Source organism: Zeugodacus cucurbitae, chromosome 4 (genome assembly GCF_028554725.1).
Source record: "Zeugodacus cucurbitae isolate PBARC_wt_2022May chromosome 4, idZeuCucr1.2, whole genome shotgun sequence".
Classification (NCBI taxonomy): Eukaryota; Metazoa; Arthropoda; class Insecta; order Diptera; family Tephritidae; genus Zeugodacus; species Zeugodacus cucurbitae.
In genome coordinates this window covers 10,279,180-10,297,426 of record NC_071669.1, presented here as the reverse complement: position 1 = coordinate 10,297,426, position 18,247 = coordinate 10,279,180, and the positions used below count along the sequence as shown (strand labels likewise).

At 33.1% G+C, this 18,247-nt stretch overlaps 2 protein-coding genes across 4 annotated transcripts in view; one reads left to right on the top strand and one right to left on the bottom strand.

The window, feature by feature from the left end:
• Window positions 1-18,247, top strand: part of LOC105209352 (uncharacterized) — a 181,817-nt gene that overhangs the window by 116,606 nt on the left and 46,964 nt on the right. The window contains exon 6 of one of the 3 annotated variants that reach the window (XR_008471035.1): window positions 10,840-12,625. The exons of the other annotated variants lie outside the window; for them this stretch is intronic. The gene's annotated coding sequence lies outside the window, so the exon portion shown is untranslated. Of the gene's footprint in view, window positions 1-10,839; window positions 12,626-18,247 lie in introns of those variants that run through there. 3 annotated transcript variants of the gene reach the window in all.
• Window positions 1-18,247, bottom strand: part of LOC105209327 (cysteine-rich motor neuron 1 protein) — a 396,142-nt gene that overhangs the window by 334,129 nt on the left and 43,766 nt on the right. The gene's annotated exons all lie outside the window — the stretch shown is intronic.

Genomic DNA, 18,247 nt, shown 5'->3' with positions numbered 1-18,247 from the left:
AGCTTTACAAATGCAAATACTTGCAAGAAGAGGAACCTATTTACAAATATATGTGTGTACGCATATTGACTTGAGCAAATAATTACTTGTGAAATTCCAACAACTTTAATGAGTTGAAAGAAACTCGAGAAATAAATCCAAAACAAATAGCGCCAAATAATTAACACGAAAGTTACAAATTAAAGGCAAGAATTTCGCAAGTTAATCGGTTAAGTACATAATGGAATGATTTCGGAGAATCTCAGCGGTGCGTAAACCGCAAATAAAATGTATCAGAAACACGTCACATTAAGTAAAATGTGGTACAAAATGGTTGCGGAATTTTGGTGGATTTTTTGTTCAAGCGCCATCGTAAATACTGTGGAACTTGGAGGGTGTTCTATTTGTCGCATAATAAAATTGGAGAAGGAGTTTAACCATAAATCTAAGGTGTTTCTAAAAGAGGGAGAAAGAGAGACTTGAATTAGGGAGGAGAGAGAGGGAGAGAGAGTTCAATTAGAGAAGAGTGAGAGAGTGTTCACATAGAGCAGAGTGAGAGAGAGTTCACTTAGCACAGAGAGCAACTATCTTATACTTATAACCGGATACTATAGGCAGTAAACAAGGTTAGGACCATAATATCAATGCTTTTAGTAACTTTCCAGTCTGATTAATGCAATTTTTATACCCAGAGAATGAAGGTTTTATTAGATTTAAGAAATCAGCATTCACTTCTTTATTGACGTAAACTTTTGTTTCTGTTTTTAATCTTCAATAAATCATTTTCTAAGACTTCTTCATTTTTTCGAAATAGTTAAGTACAGCATAAGGTCTTGGGAGATATATAACAAAGAGAATAGTTGGAGTATAGAAAATTAATTATCAAGGGGTCTGCTCATACATTTTTCACAATAACAGTTTTTTGACAAACGAGGTGTGTTCAAAAAATAACGGGAATTTTAAAAAATTTAGTTTAATATTAAAATTTCATATACAGAGGTAGTCAAAATTATTTATACATCGGACGTTTTTTTACAAGTTTCACACAAAAAGCTTTCGCTTGTTGTTGTTCTTGCCGCAGGGTCACAAAATGCTATGTTGTTGTAAACCTTGATCTATTCCTAAGCGAATGAAGTCAGTTTGGCTAGAATTGCTAGAACTATGGCGAAGAACTACGCAAATGAACTCAAGACTCGCAGTAGTCAAAAGTATTTACTCACAGCTTGAACTCTATTATCCTGTTCTTATTTAGGTTATTATATCAATTGTCCAAACATTTTCACTGAAGTTTTGGTGAGGGCTATGCGGAGGTCAACTTGATTTGCTTCATTTAAAACTTTTGTGGGTAAAGATCCTTTATAAAATGGAACATTGTCCTGTTGTAAAAGGTAGTCAATAGTTGAAAAAGGACGGCTAACCACTACAATGACATGGTCATGTGAATTCTGTATATCCGGATGATTTAGGGTCCCTTAATTAGTACCAAATCTTCAAAACAGAAGTAAGGAAAATTTCCAAAAAAATTTCATAAAATCATAATGTTTCTCCCGACTCTATTTAGCGTCTAAACTGCATTATTCTTCTTTTCACGTGGTAAATGCATAAAGCGTTTACAAAAGAAGCCCTGGAACTAAAATTTAGCCTTATCTGCCCACGACAGGCTTTGGGATGCAATCAATGGCAAATGAGAGGCATATCGCTTTTTTGGTTTCGGAAATAAAGCTTTAATGGTTTCGGAAGTGGTCAACTTTATGCACAACGTAGGTGTTTATGTTACTATTTTTAAATGTCCTTAACAGTGTAGCATCATTGACTGTTCATGCAATATGCTGATTCGATGCTGCTGCAATATTAACAGGACTAATTGTGGGATTTTGTATGACAGTTCCTACTCATCTTCTGCATTCTCTTTGAGTTATAACAGGTTTCCGCCCAGTTATCTTTAAATTGCCCTTATAATATTTCGTGTGCTTCTTTTTAATAACATTATAAACAGTATTCCTTTAAATTCTATAAAATTTTACTAATTCCGAAGTCTTAAACTTAGTTACAGTCTCCAATCTAGTTATAATCGATAATTCCTTTGTTTTCGACATTTTATTTACCAATTTTTATATTTTAAGCCAGAGTTAGGTTGTTATGAATGCAATAGAATCCAATTACTACTCTTGCTTAAACCAAATCCAAGGTTAAAGGCTAAATCGCCGTGTGTAAATACTTTTGACTACTGCGAGTCTTCAGTTCATTTGCGCATTTCTCCGAAATAGTTCTAGCAATTCTAGCCAAACTGACTTCATTCGCTCAGGAATAGATCAAGGTTTACAACAACATAGCATTTTGTGACCCTGCGGCAACAACAACAACAAGGGAAAGCTTTTTGTGTGAAACTTGTAAAAAAAAACGTCGGATGTGTACCTCTGTATATGGAGCTATTAATGTACTCAGATCCTCAAAAATACTACTTTTTTTTTTGGAGAATTGTAATAAAATGTTTTTAAAATAACAAAACTAGAAAATCGTTAATTTTGAGAATCTAAGCACTTCAACAAGCTTTGCTGCAAATGCATCGGAAAAATCCAAAAACAAAAAATAAATAAAGAAATTCAAGAGAGCGTGGTCACAGCCAACCAACAACACTTTGACCATTGAATTATTAAAACGCAAATCCATTTGCGCCAAACATTAGACAACAGGCGCTCAATGCTTTTAGCCACTGCATGCATATACAGATATAGTAGGTAAACCAACTAGCCAGCCACTCACTGGCAGCGGCCACAACCAAAGCCAGCGCTATAGTCAACGCCAGCACGCCACCAGACGACCAGTCAAAGCCAAATAGTCAAAGCAATTGTAGAGCAGCGCAGTGTCTTTAATAAACACATGTGGCTGCGTATTAGCGCCATTCTAACGTTTGACTGTCGGACGCTTGCATTCAACTGCCATTTAACCACTTAGCCAAATTACCGTTGCACGTTGCGCTTGCTGCTGCGCCATGCGAACAGCCTCAACCTCAAACTGTGTGTGACTTGTGCGAGTATATCCATCACGCTGACGACGGCGACGACGACAAGTGCATGAAAGCGCGAGCATTTAGCCATTAGTCGAGAGCTGGTAATGAAGATTGCATTTGCTGGCATGAAACGCGCGGAAGAAGAGGAAGCAATGCTGAGAATGGCATTTGAATGTGGAAAGCGCAATGGAAATGAAATAGAAGTCCATATGAATTGGAGACACACACACCTCATGAGCTCCGTCAGCTGCTGGCCTGGACAGCGTTGACTCTTTCTGACTTTTTCTAGTGCTTTCGATTGCTTCAATGTCCTGCTGTAGTCAAGTTTGAATAACATATATATATACTATATATGTATGTGTGTCTCCATATGCACTACTGGTGTTGGCGGTGTTTACTTTTCAATTAACTGCAATTTGCTTTTAGAATTGTTTTCATTTCGACCATTTTTTTTCTAAAATTTCGCTTGCCAAGTTTTCATTTGTTTTTGTTGTTTTTTTTTTTGTATTTTCTGCTCGTTCTGCGCAAATAATGTTTAGTGAAAAGTGCTGAAAACGCTTAAGGGCAAATGGCAATCAAGCGTCGATGTGTTCCATAGACAATTGGTTAGTCGGTTAATGATGGTATTCGTTGACTTTTCGATTGGTGGTTGATGTTGCCACGAATTGTATTGGTTTTGTGGCAGTTAGCAATGTTGGTAGACAGTTTATTGGAAGCGGTGAGGACTGTTTCAGCTTAAATTAATGGATGTACTGGAAGGGAAGCTTATATCTTTAACATGCGAAAACTCAGAAGATCTTTGGAGAGTACAGAAAAGACATCGAACCAGCACAAATCCATATCCACAGGTTCCGGGATGCCTAGATTCTCTTGAAAGTATAGCTCTCTTGTTTAGAATAAACTATAAAAGGAGACAATCATTAACTTCCCACCAACAGACCAACAGACCAATAGCTCAGACGAGGATTTCAACGTGTCCCACTGATCTTCTGTCATTATTTTATTAGCCAAGGAAAAATAGCTCTAAAAATAAAAGAGAGATCATCATACAGCTCTCTGTGTGCTTTTGCCTGCTGAACAATTCAAGCTACTCTGACATTTGCGGTCTCTCCAGTTTTCCAATCGGAGCTTCTTCAGATTTTCGTTTAATTCTTTCTTCCATCTTGTTTTTGGCCTTCCTCTTGCTCTGCCGATGTATGCTTTCGCGTTCAATAGCTTCTTTTGGGCTCTTGAATCATCCATTCTTGTAATATGTCCTAAATCCTTTTGATAAATCGCACCACGTTTTCGTCTTGAAATAGCTAGTCCAGTTCGCTATTCCATCTTATTCTCTATTCGTCCGGTCCGGAAAATTTCGGTTTTCGGAGAATTTTTCTTTCAAAGGTCATCAATTTGTCTTTTTCGTTTATTGTTCATGTTTCAGCTTCATAGCACAAAACTACTCGTACTACGATTTTATGCAAGGCTAGTGTGCATGGTCTGTTGATTAGTTTGAACTTAAATAGATTTATAAGAGATGCGAATGTTCTCTCGACAGAGAGATACAGAGGTAAAAAAAGAGAAATAGACAGAGACACATAGACAGAGAGAAAAAGGATAGATAGAGAAACAGGCAGAGAGAAAAGGCGGGATAGATAGAGAAACAGAGCGAAAATGAGGGATAGATAGAGTAACATTGAGAAAGAAAAATCTAGTAAATGATAGAGGGAGAGATAGAAAGAGCGAGAGAACAAAAATAAAGAAAACAAGAAAAAACGTTAACGTCGGCAGTACCGAAGTTAATATACCTTTCACAGGTGCATTTCTTTTAGACTATGTGTTTAAGCAAATCTAAAGACGTAAGAAAAATTTCGATCTTTCAGTTTGAACGGCAGCTATATGCTATAGTTAACCGATCTGAAGAATTTCTTCGGAGATTATATTATTATCTTATTCTCTATTCGTCCGGTCCGGAAAATTTCGGTTTTCGGAGAATTTTTCTTTCAAAGGTCATCAATTTGTCTTTTTCGTTTATTGTTCATGTTTCAGCTTCATAGCACAAAACTACTCGTACTACGATTTTATGCAAGGCTAGTGTGCATGGTCTGTTGATTAGTTTGAACTTAAATAGATTTATAAGAGATGCGAATGTTCTCTCGACAGAGAGATACAGAGGTAAAAAAAGAGAAATAGACAGAGACACATAGACAGAGAGAAAAAGGATAGATAGAGAAACAGGCAGAGAGAAAAGGCGGGATAGATAGAGAAACAGAGCGAAAATGAGGGATAGATAGAGTAACATTGAGAAAGAAAAATCTAGTAAATGATAGAGGGAGAGATAGAAAGAGCGAGAGAACAAAAATAAAGAAAACAAGAAAAAACGTTAACGTCGGCAGTACCGAAGTTAATATACCTTTCACAGGTGCATTTCTTTTAGACTATGTGTTTAAGCAAATCTAAAGACGTAAGAAAAATTTCGATCTTTCAGTTTGAACGGCAGCTATATGCTATAGTTAACCGATCTGAAGAATTTCTTCGGAGATTATATTATTACCTTAAGCAGTAATCCATGTCAAATTTCGTGAAGATACCACGTCAAATGCGAAAATTGTCCATACAAGCCATTGATTCCGATCGTTCGGTTTGTATGGCAGCTATATGCTATAGTGAACCGATCTTAACCATTTTTTCGGAGATTAAGTTATTTCTATGAGCAATAACTCACACCAAATTTCGTGAAGATATGTGGTAAAATGCGGAAGTTTTCCATACAATGATACTTGATTCCGATCGTTCAGTTTGTATGGCAGTTATATGATATAGTGGTCCGATATCGGCAGTTGCGACAAATGAGCAGCTTCTTGAAGAGAAAATAACATCTGCAAAATTTCAAAACGATATCTTAAAAACTGAAGGACTAGTTCGTATATATACAGACAGACGGACAGACGGACATGGCTAAATCGACTCAGTTCAACATACTGATCATTTATATATATACTTTATAGGGCCTCCGATGCTTCCTTCTGGGTGTTACAAACTTCGTGACAAACTTAATATACCCTGTTCAGGGTATAAATATCGAGACAGAAAGATAAAGAGGGAGAGAAATAGATGGTAAAATTGTGCGAGTATGAGAGAAGTTAATAAATTAATGGTTATCAAGTATCATAAGTATAATCTTCTGTCAAAATAGTTATTTTATACCTTTCTTATATCTTCCAAACGCAATCTTTGAAAATTAAAATGGACTGTACAATCAGTAAAATATAGAAGAGCAAATCGTTTAACTTTACTAATATTTCCACCAGCTCTCAAATTGTGTTTACCACTTTATTTAAGATACCTGATAAACCTTTCTACTGGATCTAACTACAAAATGCTGAACAGTGCACTATTTACAATAAAGTTTATTCATCTCCACTACACTATATTTTCACCATAATACTCAAAAGTCACAAAAGCGGCGCCTCTTGTCTGTTAATTATTTAGACTCCTGTCAGGATAAGAATAAATGAAGTCTTTAACATTTTCTATTTTTGGCTACTTTTAGACTATTTCTAATACACTTCATTATTCTGCTATAAAGTCAATATTAATATGTGCTTTCTAAGCATTTATTCTATCGCTTTTTTGTTTCTATCAATCCAACATTTTCATTATCACTCTGTGTTTGTTTACTTTGTAGCAATTATTTGTTCACTTGAAATGTGCGCTCAGCGCGCTTTTCTAAATAAATGTGCCTATATTTGTTGTTTTTAAGCAACAAACAAATATAAATTCTTTCGAAAAATGCTTTTTTCGCCTTTATACTCATTACTTGTTTTATTTGTTTTGTTAAACTTTCTCTAGGCACAAATAAATTGAGTGCATATACCGTTGAACGTTGACACTTGACACTTGTCAATCGATCTGCGGCATGGAATGGTCAGTTACTCAAGTGTCAAATATAATTTTAATTTTAAATTTTCGATTTCTTCTATTTGTTTTTTTTTTTTTCTTTTTTATTTGCTGCTGAGAATTCCTCAACTTATTTCGGTCTACAAGTGGTTTTCAGTGTTAAACATTTCAATTTATTCACGTTTTTCTTAGCTTTTCATACATATCCACACCTATTCTTCTGACATCACCAATATTTCTACAACCTGCCTTTGCTTTATTCGCTTGCCATAAAACAAAGTACCCGCTCATTTACCCCATCCAAACCATTCACACTCATTGTTGTTGCTGCTTGTCGGCGCTGTTGTAAACACACTTGAAAACGTCAAAATGCGCTTCAAAACTAACAGCTACAACAACAGCAACAGTTAGAACGCCACACTTTGACGTACACGCTCGTGACAGCTGAACATAGTCACACAACAATCGGCTTCCAAAATACAATTTTTTTTTATTTTCTGAATTTTATTGGAATTGTACGTTTGCTTTTTTGGTAAGTACAGTGTACAGTGTGTGTAAATGTTATTTATACTGGAATTAATTCTGACATCTTGGCGTGTGTCATTAAAATTTAAATATGTAAATAAATATCTTTGTTTGTATTTTCATGTCTTTCGTTTGCTTTGTCAATTGTCAATTCTATTCTCCTTGATATGCCAACTTTCTATTTGTATTTTGTTATTGTTTTTTTGATGCCCAGTCAATAGTAGTTTTCGAAGTTAACTTTTTTCGTTTTTTTTTTGTTTTGTTTACTTCAATTTTCTTCCTTTCTTCTGAAGACTAATTGTTTGTGTAAATCGAATTTTAATATATTTATGTGGAAATAATAGGGTCTTCATTCATAGAATTTAAATAAGAACCCATCTAAAAAGCAACAACAACAATAATCAAACTCAGTTTTGAGAGAATATGATATCAGGGAATCAAGAAAGTAGTTCGCGTACTATTTCAGTACTTAAGAGTGAAGAAAGAGCTGATTTCTAGGATAAATAATCCCCGTACTGTTAAATAAATTAGATTCAATTCTTCAAAGAATACCTAAATTCTACAAAAAATGATACTCGAATCACGGATGTAACGATAAAATGGCAAGGGAGTTCAAAAACTCTATATTAATAAGTAATCTTTTCAGGAAATAAATTTCTGGTAAACGTTCAAATCGGTAAGCGTAATGTGTTACATAAGAATTTAGAACAAAGCGGATTCGACTAACCTAAGCTTCCTGAAGGCTTCACCGAGACCATTACAATATACATATTTAAGGATAAGAGAGTTAAAGAGCACCTCATCATCATCATCGGGCTAATGAAGAGGTTATGGGTTGCGTAAAAATTTAAAACACAACCAAGTGTTCAAGAAAAGTCTCCAGTCTTCACCAAAATCGTTTCAAAATCAAATCGAAGCAGTATAGAGTTATATGTAGAACGTCCAATCAAGATACATTGAAACTTTTGTATAATAGTTCAAAACATTATCCTTCAGTTTGAAGTGACCTGCTTTCCTTAAGCTTAAATTTTAAGACATTTTTTCAGAGGTTTCTGCGATTTACAGCTGCTATAAGTACAAAACTATCCTAATAGCCTTTTCATACAGGAGCTAATTGATCGATTAACCGGCCTCCGCTCAATTAAAACGCTGATTAAGATCGATTTACTATACAAAATAAAAATCTACATTAATTTTTAAGTGAATTTTAATCGACTTGGAAATGAAATGCAACTTTGCGACAAATATTATATATACGTTCTTTGTCTGTAGATGTCGCTGTTAAAAATAGTATCAACTCATGAAACTTAGCTACTTTTAATGAAAAGCTAAACCAAAAGTGCTGAAAACTGATTTCTCAATCAAAATTTTAATTGATCAAATAATTTGGCTGTGTGAAAAGGCTATAAGAAGTTACAAGGCATTAAAAAACATTAAAAATCCGCCGTGAAATCATCAGATCAACTTCTGCTGGCATACTCAAACATCCTGAAGTTCAAGTTCAGGACTAATGCGTTGCCTTTCTTCAGCTTGTTGAAAGCTAAATGTCATTTGTCGACAAGATTGTGGGTGTTTTGGAGTTAATTTAATCATTGACAAATGCATGTCAATAGTATGAATAATTGGTATAATCTATTTGTAGTTAACTTCAACACAAAATATATATCTTAATAGTCAAACCTACAGTCTCAACTTAACATCTTTCAATAAAAAGATCCCACTGAAGTAAATAATTACGTGAATTAGTAAACTAATCAACTCATTAATAATAACTTAATTAATTCATTAACTGTAAAAACATAGCACATTAGATTAAAAAAAAATATATGTACTCGTAAATGACAGTGCCATAAACAGTAATAAGTAGCGTTGAAAAGTATGTCAATAATAGATGTATGGCTGCCCACGTCCAATTAATTATTAACGATTTGCGGTACATGTACTTCTGAAAAACTTACATAGGTACTCATACTATATATGGTACTCATACATATATTTTAAAAGTTAATAAACATTTTCTCACTGAATCGTGTGTTAAGCGTGCGACATAGTCACGTTCAGGCACTTTACTACTACACAATGAACGCCATCGCCACAACGATCATTAATATTCAGAAAATATATTCGCTGTTAATTAAAAATATATTATATGATATATGTAAGTACAGAGAGAAAATGGAGGAAATATATCAATTTCTGTCTGGTTCATATAGTTTTCTGCCCACTTCTTTGCCATTTACTTAAATTAGCATACATTTATCATGTTCACACATGTGTTAATTATTTAAAATAAGGTTACCTAATTAATTGTTCAATAAAAATATATATGGATAGAAATATAATATATTTTTAAGCAATAATGACCTTTTACTGTTTATATCGTTAATGAAAATACCCCTGCCAAACAAACTGTGAGTAGTCAGCAGTTCCTTTCAATTTAAGGAAAGTTGTCATATCTAGCGTAAAAACTATCCGGAAAAGACTATCTAGGCGAGAAGCTATTACTTTATTAGTTCAAACTGTAGGTAAACAAATCACATCAAAGAACAAGCCAACTAGATCAAGTGATACGAGTATGATTATATTAGACTATTTTATGAGTTTGGGATAGCCTTTGAAACACTCAGTTTTGTTCACTGGTTAAGTACCTTAAATTTGCGAACTAATGAAACCAAATAATGAAATTTAAATTTCCTAAAAGAGAAGTAAAATGGTTATTTCTTATTATAGATCACCTAATTTCAGTTTGTTATTAGCTAAACCTATAATTTCTAACTTCAACAACTTTTAGAATCAAAGATTAGTATCAGTTAAGAGTTTCGAGTTCAATTTCCGTTTAAGTGTTAGGCATAACGGGTATTGAAGAATTACTGATTGTTGTTGAGAGATAAAAGAACTAAAGATATAAAAAAGTAAGCCTACAGTTATTTTTTATAGCGCATGAGCCACTTGAAGAACACAAATTTTTAGTAGAGCATGACGAAATAAGTTTTTAAGATATACTTGTGAAGATAAAATCTGTGTGGATGCCATATATTACAGTTTCTTCTAATAAGGTATTGTATAGCTAAAGTGTTTTACTTCAAGATTTATTTTGAGGCCTACAAGACGAGTGTGTGAGTTAACAAATCTTGAAACATTTATGTATAAATTTTTATAAGCTTTAATTTGTGAATATTTGGATTTTTTAATTATTATTTTTTTATTCTTCATGGTAACCAGGTTCCAAATTTTATGGCGCCTTCACTACTTCTTTACTATTCTAAGCTTAAAGCTTTCATCGGAAAATATTGAATTAAATAATTTAAAGAGTAAATTTCTGAAAAAATTATTTGGGGAAAAAATTAAATATATTATTTTCTCTTTTTCTTTTCCGGTTCATTATGTGATGTTTTGGCTGATATCTGGACGTTGGAAAATTATTATTTTTTAATGCAAATCAAAAGGTAAGAGAATTGATACGATTAACTAATGATTAAAATATAAATTTAAATAAATAATCTAAGTATGGGCTGTACTAAGAATTTAACTCCTATTTTATAATTATTTCTTCTTCTTCAAAAGAACCTTTCGTTTATCAAAAAATTGTGTATATATCTATGACACACTCTGTTGAGTTATTACAATATGATCTTTGAATTCTTCTCCACACATACACCACAGTAACTGACTTATGTATAAATCTCCTGCTATGTGAGTTCTAGAATTTTGACTTCTAAGTAATGACCACTAAGCGCATTGGACACACAGCAGTCAGTCAAATATAAAAACAAAAAAGTGAAATAAAATAAAATAAATTGAAAAACAGCAGAATACAAATGTGTTTATGTAGCAAATATTTCACATTTGTGTAAAACATGCTTTGGTTTGTTTGAAAAAGCATAAATCCCCACAACAGAGGGGATACCAAAAACAAAGCATGAATAATTGTCAAAAAAAGTGGAAAAAATACAAAAATGAAACGAAATTTGACGAAAGAACTTTTGCTGGTGACAGCATATAATTTGTTATCATGATGAACTAAGCACTGACAGACGCAGTGTGGTTCAGGGGATTGAAATACATGAAATAGAGAGAGTACAAATATTAAGAGTGGTGGGAGAGATTAATTGCAGAATTGTAACAAAAGTGGTATTTGTATTAGAAAGAGGTTGGTATTGTTGTTGTGGGCAAGAAAATAATAATGATACAAGAAAAACGCAAAAAAAAATGTTAAACACGACTAAATGATGCAGAATGGTGAATTTTTTTTCGAAAAATGAAGCAAGCAGCAAGGGAATGCTGGATAAATGAGGCTGAGCACATAGTTAAAGCAAGGTTGGTGGTTTTGAATACCAAATCAGTGGATTAGGTATGTTGAGTGTGCCTTATTGACAGCTTTCTTCACACAGTCTACTCTGAAAAGTGTGTCTATCCTCTTTTCTATGTGCTTCCCTCCACTGTGTGCCCAGCCTAAGCCTTAGCAATAGATTACTCAAATCTATATGGTTCATAAAGCAAAGGAATTCTGTGCCAGCAAGAGGTCAAAATGATGGAATACTTGACTTAATAGTCAACTGCTGCGTATGATGTCCAAAGGAAAAATAGTGTAACGGGTGGTCAACGTTTTACTGGTTATGATATGTTACTAAATACTAAGTAGCAATAGAGATGGCTGACTGACGACATGCTGTTATAATAAATATGCTTCAGAAATATGAAATTAAACGCATACAAGCACTTTTATCTGACCAAAACTGCATTTTGCCAAGTAGGTGAGTAGTTAAATATGAAAAAATAATAGAAAATATGATAGCAAATTATATTATACGAAAAAAAAAACTATTACCCGCATAACCATTTCCTTCCAGTTCATTTACTAATGTTCTAATTAATGACTTGGCTATGATTTTATGTCAGCTGCCTGTATTACGACCTAAATATGGCATGTTCATACAAAAAAAGAATAAGTTTAACGTAAAAAATGTAAAAAAAAATCTGTGTATTATAAATTAATGATAGTGGTTTACACACGTGCCATGAATAAATCATAAAAGTAGGAAGAAAACTAACGGAAGCATTAGGGGGGTCATATCAGTATGTGTGGGTAGATCATTTTTTTTTTTGATTTTTTTCGGTTGAAATTTTTCAGAAGGTTAGCTTAACTTATAAAAAATAGTTTTGCTATGACGGATATAAAAAAAATAAAAATATAAGGTTGCCACCTAGTTGAAAATTTTAAGTAAAAAAATAATTAAAATAACAAATGAAGTACTGTAATATTGATATGAAACTAAAAATTAACAAAGTTTAAAAATTGCAAAAAAGAATATTGATTTTTTTTTTAGGAGAGATGCCAGCTGTTTCAAAATTTTAATGCATTGCATATACTAAGATGATTAGATTATTGCTAATATTCATATTCATATAAAACTAAAATAAAATTTCAAAATCCTAAAATTTACTAAAAACATTATTATAATTTTGGGAGAGTTGCCAGCTTTTTCAAAATTAGAATGCATTAAAATTTGCTAACGTCAATTCATTATCACAAATAATATTTATAAAAAACTAAAAACAAATTTAAAAATCCTAAAATTTACTAAAAATATTATTATTATTATTATGGCAGAGTTGCCAGCTGTTTAAAAATGTTAGTGTTAAAAATAATATTTGTTAATAATAATATTTGTTAATTAATAATTGCAATATGGGTATCAAAGGAAAGCGGTTAAAGCATGTTAGAAGTTGAAATTATTTCTGGGGAGTGTTGCCACCTGTTTATATTTTTAAATACATTAAAGTTCTGAAACAAGTGGAAAATTAAAACATGGGTGTGAAACTATAAATTTAGGAAAACAATTTTAAGACAAATTGAAGACGGTGTTGCCACATGTTAGATAATTTTAATTTATTTATTTTATTTTTTTTTATTCAAACAATAATTTTAAGAAAGACTATTTGGAGAAAAATTTAAAATATTTTGTAGTGTTGCCACCTGTTTATATTTTTAAATACATCCAAGTCATAAAATAATTGGAAAATTAAAATATGGTCAGTAAACTAAAAATTTAGATTAAAAATTTTTAAAAAAGGTTGCCACTTGTTAATTTTTATAATTAATTTGTTTATTTTTATGACTTTTTTTAATATTTTAAATAATTTCTTAAAATTTAATTTTTTGTTATATTCATAATTTTTATGTCGAAAAAAAAAAATAGTTTCCATATTCCTAACGCCACTATCTTTCACATCTCTACAAACACTATTTTTTTCATTTTTCATATTTTTCTCTTATTAATGCGCACCGTAACCGCACACAACAACCAGCCTCATGCCATTACCAAAAATGCCATATAAAATTTTGATTTATGTTTTTCGGTTGTAAATTAAATACCTATTGACTTTGCAATGCTCTTGCTTGAGCTTTCGTGTGTATTAGTGCTGTGTGTGTGTGTGCTCATGCGTAACTAAGGCGTTCAGTGCGATTTATTATGTGTAGTTCTTTTAATACTCATACGCTTAACTTTTGTCATTTGCTAGCCTATTATTATTGTAATTTTGCTTTTCATTTCTACACAAACACACAAACACACACACATATATATATGTATGCACGCCCGCAGTTAAGTAAACAAATGGGCTTTTCAATAAATGACAGCGTAAGACGGCAGCAAAAGCGTGTCTAACTGTAGCCAACAGCAGTAGCAACAGTAATTGCAGCTATAACAACAACAGCAATAACAATCCGGCAATCAAGCATTGGCATTGACAGACATTATTATGGTATACAATCACGTCATTGACAGTGAGGCGGTCAAGTTCAAATGCCTACAATCTGCTGAAATGCATACATAGATATATTTATACAGATTTATATGTGTGTGTATGTATTCTCTTAGTTGTGGTATTAATTTTTCATTTATTAGCTGCATGAATAGCACTATCATGTTGTAATGCCCGTGCTTCCTGCCGCCAATGTGTATGATATGCTTGTAATGCGATTTTAATTTGACGAATATGGTTTGGGGTATACTTTTTGGGTTGTTTGTTGTAATTACTATGTGGTGTTGAGCTTATTCGCTCTATCTTTGATCAAAAACTATTTTTTACTATATTTTAACTCAACTCTAGGGCTTATAACAAAGTTGTAACGTGACCCATGGACCAATATTTTTAATTTCTTCCGAGATTAACAACAACATGTGAGATTATTGAGAGTTTTGTTTAGCCTTTGGTTCCTTTTCGATACCTGTGGACCATAAAGGAACTTTCACGAATCTTTTCTGTGATTGAAATACCAGAAGTCTCATTTTCCACCTGTGAAATTCAGTTCTTAAAGATAGGTTGGGTCTGTGGGCAGATTTTTGCAAATACATAAGATCTCACTTAGACAGAGAGAAGATATCACTTTTGAGTGCTGTCCCTTCTGATACCAACAAACTCCCGACCCTTAAGATTCAGAAAAACGCTTGGAATCTGTTTAGAATTTCTTTAGTCGGCTAATGTCGATTCTGGCCAATTCACTAGGATCCGCGAAGGTGGGCCTTCCAATGTGTTTCAACCACAGTCTGCCAAACGCTGGTCAGTGGAGGAGGAAATGCTTAGATGATTCCACCTCGCCTTCCTACAAACAGCTTTGATAACTTGCATCTGCCAGGATCTCAAGTCTCAACGCATGGGTGCTCATTGGCAATGTCCAGTAAGCACACCAATGATCGCGCTGAGATGGATCTTGCTAAGAGAAAGCAGTTCAAAGGACTTTTTACGCTCCACAGCGGGCCAAAATCTTAAAATAAACATTTCAAAAAATCGTTATTCGTCAAATAATTTGATAACCATTACTATAAATGGCACAAACTTGAAGAGTCTTCCAATCTGCTTGATGGTGTAGAGTCTTACCAGGCTGTGGGTTTCAAAAATCAAGGCTTAAAACAATATGACTGGCACGCTAACTTCCAGCATAGATAACAGCAAATGATACAGGGCTAATTTTGGAATGCAATGATGCCTATAGGGCATGTTAAAATGGAGCGCTGAAGTTAAGACACTATACACAACAACCAATCTCAAGGTAATCGGGTTGCTAGGTTCGAAAAATGTGGTGATTATTGTGGTTCCCGAAATAAAACGCTTTGGTTAGAATTAATTTAATAATATATTTTAAGCGCCGATGCGCACGTAGTCGCTGCTAAGTTAAAAGGGGGCATAATTAGGCTTATGCACTAAGTTTTATACCAGCAGGTGCTTGCATACCTAACTGTTACATATTTATTAGTTATTTCCTTTTATGCTATGTTCGTGTCAGCATTCCTGGAAGTGCGCATGAATTGCTGACTTACTGGAATGATGTTGCCAAATCGATAAATATAATATAAAGATTAATAACAATTTAATATTGTAAGAGATTGTGGTTTGTGCCACAAAAAAAAACACTAAAATTGTTTTAATTTTTTTGTGGTTAATTTTTCTTTATTAGGATTTTGCTGAGTGGTACAATAAGCCACATAAGGTCCGGAGTCTTTTCGACTTCACTTCTGAACCAAGCAACTATGTGAGGCAATCTAAATTGAATGTAATGTTTTGAAAATTAATTAATTTTGATTACTTCCTACTACTTTTCAATTACTCTACAGTTAAATATTATAGTACTAGTAAGAACTGACAGCTCTACATACATCTTTTTATTCGAAAAGTACCCAGACTACTTAAAATTTCATTCCCCTCTCTCTCTTCTACCGACTCACAATCAAGTATGTACATAAAATAGTACAAACAATCAAGAGAGAGTGTAAATTTAATTCACAAGTTAACCACCTGCCACATATATTCATCACAAACAACAACACTACATAGTACAACTAGCGTACAGTTCCTTCAGAAGAGAACATACATACACCAACAAAAGAAGAACACGCCTGCAGGCATAGCGCTACAATCTCTTACATGCCAGAGTAACTACATTACATATATGTAAAGGTAACTACATTTAATGAAGGATAATTTTTCACTGATTTTTATCAAGTGCAAATGTAATTAAATGCATTTAAAGAGGAGTGTGACATAAAGCTACTGCGAGAGCATGCAACAATTTAAGCGACTACACAGCAAAAATAGCAAACTAGTTAATAGAGGCTTGAAAGCACATATAAATATGTAGTTATAGGGTTTAGTAAGCAAAGGAAGGCACATAAAATAGCGTAGAAGACTAGCCACTAAGATATCAATTTGTAAGCAACGTGGTAGCACCAAGTCTGAGGAGTTTATAGTAGCAACAAGTAGAGTCTACGATACGAGGTAGGTAATTCCAAATTTATAGGTAGTTGCTACTGTGACTAAATGGACTTAAAAGCCTAAGGTATGCTGGAATGAGACGTGAAGGACGAATTTTTGGAATATGATTTTAAGTGTAATATGAATATATTGCCCTCAATTTATCCCCCATAGACACTTCTTAAATAATAAAACAAAAATCGGCCATAACCTATAATTAAATTCACATAAAAATCAAAACGAGAGTCCTTTACCATAAATATGATAAGCACAAAGGTCAAACTGCAATCTTAAAAGTAATAGGCCCCAAGCGTCATGGAATTTTGCTACAATGGAACTGATATCCCTCAAAAGAGAGAATGAAGGGATCTTAAGTTAAAACAATAATATATTTTGAACTACTATGAGGTAATATATTGTGATCTAGACCTTTCAGTTTCTGAATATGGCATAAAAGTACTGGACTAAATAGCTACCGAAATCCCCCTACCTTTAAAAATCTTGAGAAATGTTCAAAGCACATCACATAAGAAATTAAGGGGTTAATTTAAACGAACTCATCGACCGCGCGATCTACAAATAAGTTTTTTTCAAAAAGTGAAAAAAAACTCGAATAGTGGATTCATGGTTTATTATCTCCGAGTGTCCTCCGGTTAGAATGGCTTCATTGTTTCAAGTCTTGAGAAGATTTCAAATCATAAGTAATTCCTTAATGATCTAATTTGCCAGATATAAGACCTTTACTCAACGGCATTTCTAACATAAGTGTTCGAATAAGTAACTACCGAAATCTCCCTATCTTTAAAAATCTTGAAAACCTAGTGTAGAAGTTAAAACATCTGTCTAATTTGGAGATCAGTAGTTCCTGAAAAATATTCAAGATCATCACATACGAAATTTTGGAGCTAATTTAAACGAACTCATCGACCGAGCGATCTACAGATAAGTTTCTTCAAAAAGTCGAAAAACTCATGATTTATGATCTCCGAGAGTCCAATGGTTAGAAGTACTTAATAGTTTCGAGTCTTGAAAAGATTCCCAGCCATAAGTAATTCCTTAATAACCTGACGTGCCAGATCTGAGACCATTAATCTCAAAACCATACTTTTTTGAGAAAAAAATACTTTTAAATCCATTTTAAACCCATTTATGCGTGGTTAGCTATGCCAAGAGCCGAACAATATGATCTCATATTTTCAATTTTTATATTTAAAAATAATATTTTACTTTTTATATATAACCTCAAAACCAATTGACAGCTATCGCATACAGATCACAATGAGATTCATGAATTATCTTAATATATTGAGGTCATCGTTCCTAAGTTCATTAGTTCCCTTGTTGAATTATTATATAATTCCTATAATTCAGCGATATAATATACTTATAATATGCATGTTTTGTGGTATAAATATAGTAACACTGATAGTAGTTTTGAAGAAAATATCCTCTTCAGACCTCAATTTCCGATTAATTTTCCCTTAAACTTGTTCTCTGAACTCTCCATCAATTTAATAATAGCTCATATATTACTACCATTTAACCCAATGAATGTTCACGTCCCAATAACTTAATTCAGCATGAAAAATTCGTAGTAATTTA